The 3,752-nt window shown below is 49.4% G+C and overlaps 1 protein-coding gene across 1 annotated transcript in view; it reads right to left on the reverse strand.

The window, feature by feature from the left end:
• Positions 1-3,752, reverse strand: part of LOC101660488 (zinc finger protein 114-like) — a gene marked incomplete at its 3' end in the record, with an annotated part of 64,899 nt that overhangs the window by 48,960 nt on the left and 12,187 nt on the right. The gene's annotated exons all lie outside the window — the stretch shown is intronic.

The following is a 3,752-nucleotide window of genomic DNA, read 5'->3' on the forward strand; positions in this document are numbered from 1 at the left end:
ATTTACAAATAAGGAATCCTACTTCGCGGAATTTCATTTATCACGGTAGGGTCTAGAACCGATTTACCGCAATAAACGAGGGTTCACTGTATATACAGCGCCAGCAGCATGGCAATGGCACATGTGAAAGGAAAACCTCACGCTTTAGCGGCAGGATCCATGGGTCGGGTGCCCCACAGGTAGTATCAGCTCACAACTGGAGCCAGAGAACTCGCTAAGGGCAGTCTCACAGTCGTTCCATCACCAGAGAGTGAGAGGGAGACAGAGACAGAGACAGAGAGAGCCTGGGCTTACAGAACCATTTCTGTCTCTGCCCACCAATCAAACCACGACCTTATTAAACCCCAATTGCTCTTATATAGGACAGGTTGGCACAATAAACCGATCTCACGATCTATCCAACATAAGCACACTCCACTCCCCCCCTCAGAGGTCCCCCTCCCTTTTGTATAGGTGAAGACTGCCCCCTCCCACCTCTTGCGGGCCTTTCCATGAAAACCAAAGGCAAACAAGCAGAGACAGTGGTGGAAATGCCTCTTGCAAGTCACATCCACCCCCTCTTTTTGACATAAGGCTTTGACCCCCAAGCTTTCTGCCTTGGGAACCTAATGAATAAACACCCTGGGGTACTCTCCAGGGCCACCTTGGTGAGGGGGACTGGACATTGGAAAGACCATGTGGACATGCTCCACTGAACCTCTCCCCTCCCCTGGCCTGTGTTCTCAGGACGTCCTGACTGTCGGTCAGGCTTCCTTTTCCGATCGACCATAACACCCTTTTCTCTGTTCCAAGAATGTCACCCCCTACGAGTCATGGGTTCACAATAGGCACAATTGTACAGTTAAGACAGATAAAGAGATTTATGTAATAAAAGTCCCATAGAATGATACAGGAGAGATGGAAATCGTGGAGGCAGACACGCTTCAGGGTAGCATGCTCACCTCAGCTTCACTTGGTGGGGTTCACGTGGACAGAGCTGGAGGGAGGACTTCATTTATGGCTGACCAAGGCCTCTCTTTCGGGGACAGGCCACCACAGACACATCACAGGAAGGGGCTGCGCAATAGGCATACACAACATAGGAAGGGGGTGTACAGAAGGCATAAGCATGGCAAGGAGGGGACCAGCTGGGGGTGGGTGTGCATGCAGTAGGCAGGGGAGGAACTAGAGGTGCATATATACACGTGACAATTAGGGCAGACCCTAGATCAATAGGGTAGCCTCACCTTGGTCACTCAGTCGGCTAGACTCCTCCTATTACCCTCAACAGAAGGGAGTGGGGCCTACTGATTGTGGGATAAACAATGGTGTCTGCTTACCCTAGATGGCTGACAAACTCTTAGGGAGAATAACCCCTGACCTACTTTGGTTGACCTTTCAGTGTAGAGTCATTCAACACATGTAGTAGCAAGCAACTAACTTTGGGGGAGAGATCTCGGCTTCCCACACTCCCCACTCAGCTTACCTACATTCACAAGGCCTTTTGGCTTCTGCAGGGTTTTCATAGCTGTGGGAAAACACATTCCTACCACGTACGCAGTCCAGGCTGTGGTTCTTTCTTACCTTTATAAAAGCAGGCACCAGACAAGAACTGTTGTATTTCAGAAAGAGCCAAAAAAAGAAAAAAGAGCGCACGTGCCAGAGTAAGCCAGATTCCGCACCCCTGCCCTCCGCACCGACAAGCGGATGGCGGCAAGAGGCTAGGCCGTCCGTTCATGGCGAACATCCGTCCCTCGTCTGTGGGGAAAAAACATTCCCACCACGTAGTTACCTGCTTGAGTCATAAAGACCCACACCCTGCCCAGGCCGTGAGGCTAGAAAAGCGCACGTGGGGGGGGGGGGATTAAAAAGTACACACACACAAAAAAGAGCGCACGTGCGATGGCAAGGCGGATTCTGCACCTCAGCCAGGCCCTCTTCTTTTGTGAAGAGAGGTGATGGGTGGGTGGATGGATGGATGAGAGAGAGTCCCAGAGAAACCTCACGCAGGAGGGCCTCCTCTAGGCTATCAGAGGAAAGAGCCACACACTCATAAGCAAATCTCTCGTAAGCCATCAAACCAATATGGAGCCAAGAGTGAGTCGAATGTACGTGTCACGAGCGGCGTGATCAAGAATTACTTAACGCTATTGGACATTTTCGAATGCTCGGTTTATTCACTGCGAACACATATCAAACTATCTAAAAATAACTCAAACTACTAGGGATAAAAGTCTTGGAGCAAGTATGAGCGTAAAGGCATAATAACAGCACTCTTCACACATATCATACTAGCACCATAGGCCCAACAAGAGTTGCCTTCATCGGTGTGCTCACCCCGGGTACAGTCGGAGAGAGCAGTTGATGTCTGTCTCCTTGGTTCCTAGCTCTCTCAAAAGTCAGTGTCTGTCTCTACTCAGGCTTCAATGGACAACTTGGCTGGTTCTTTGACGTCTTCACTGTCCGGGTCAAGTCTTATGGGGTTTCTCCACACCTTAAGTGTCTCAGCTGGCTTTTGGGCGTAGGTCAGGTTCAGCCAAGTCTTAATGGGCAGCGGGGTTCCCCACACTTTTGCGGTGGCTCCTTGGACCAGCTGTTGATTCTCGGCGATGGTCCAACTTCTTGGTTGGGCCCTATGGGCACACTTTTTCTTCTCTAAAGTGGAGTTTCTTATGTTTGCTTCTGAGGTTGCTCCAACATCTTGCAAGGTAGTTCAATGGTGCTCTCATCAGTACGGTCACCAAAAGGGTCCGTGGTAGATTTCTATCAGCATCTTGCAAGGAAGGGCTGGTGATCGTTTGTTGATTCAGGAGCTCTCTTCAGCACGGGAATGCTCCTAAGTAGCATGGCTGGTGCGCGTTTGCACGCGTTTGTGCGCGCGCACGTACGTGTGTGTATAAAGTGATGAAATCAATAGAAAAACACCTTGAGATAGTCATTGATCAGACACAGGAATGAAAACCCAAAACTAACCTAAAGATGCGGGGAAAGTGGGACGGAGAGGAGTGAGCACTGGTCGACCCTGCGCGCCCTAACGCACATGTGCGCCAGACATGAGCACAAGCCAGGGTCTTTTAATAAAATTATTAAATGTGCTTGACACAATTGATGTATGTATGGTGCTAATAAGAGTTGTATGAGCCCCTAATAAAAAAATACGCACATGAAGATGTACCTTACCTCTTGACCAAAGGAACGGAAGGGCGGGACTACTGGTCGACCGACGTGTGCATTGACTCCCCACCCCCTTCACACCACGCAGCACCGCGCCCACATCAGTGTCAAATCATGAAATCAAATCGAGAGGTGGAAGAGGAAGCGCTGGTCAACCCTATGCATTCTAACGTGCATGCGCACACTCCTGGTCGACCCTCACCCCTAGCAGTGACAAGAATGACACGATGCCCCTCTTGGCAGCGGCGGCTGGTCTACCCCACCTTCCCCTTTCCCTCCCTCCTCTCCACCGCACTGGTCCACCCGGGTCTCGGTCCTAAAATCAGCCCGGGCCAAACCCGTACCTCTTAGTTTGGAAAGATTTGTTACACTTGCCCCATTGAAAGGTTTTCTCATTAAGAATTTTCTCATGTTGCATTATACTTGACTTCCACATATTAGATATTCCACATTTAATTCATGCAAAGGTCTTTCTTGTGTGAAAAATCTGATGTAAGGCATAGTTTCTGGCTGAAAGTTTTACCACATAATATTAAGATTTATACATAAGGTTTTTATCCAGAATGAGTACGTAGATGAGTTTTGAGGTGTGATGTCTG

Source organism: Echinops telfairi, unplaced genomic scaffold, assembly GCF_000313985.2.
Source record: "Echinops telfairi isolate 266 unplaced genomic scaffold, ASM31398v2 ScPeMD7_15;HRSCAF=58, whole genome shotgun sequence".
NCBI lineage: Eukaryota > Metazoa > Chordata > Mammalia > Afrosoricida > Tenrecidae > Echinops > Echinops telfairi.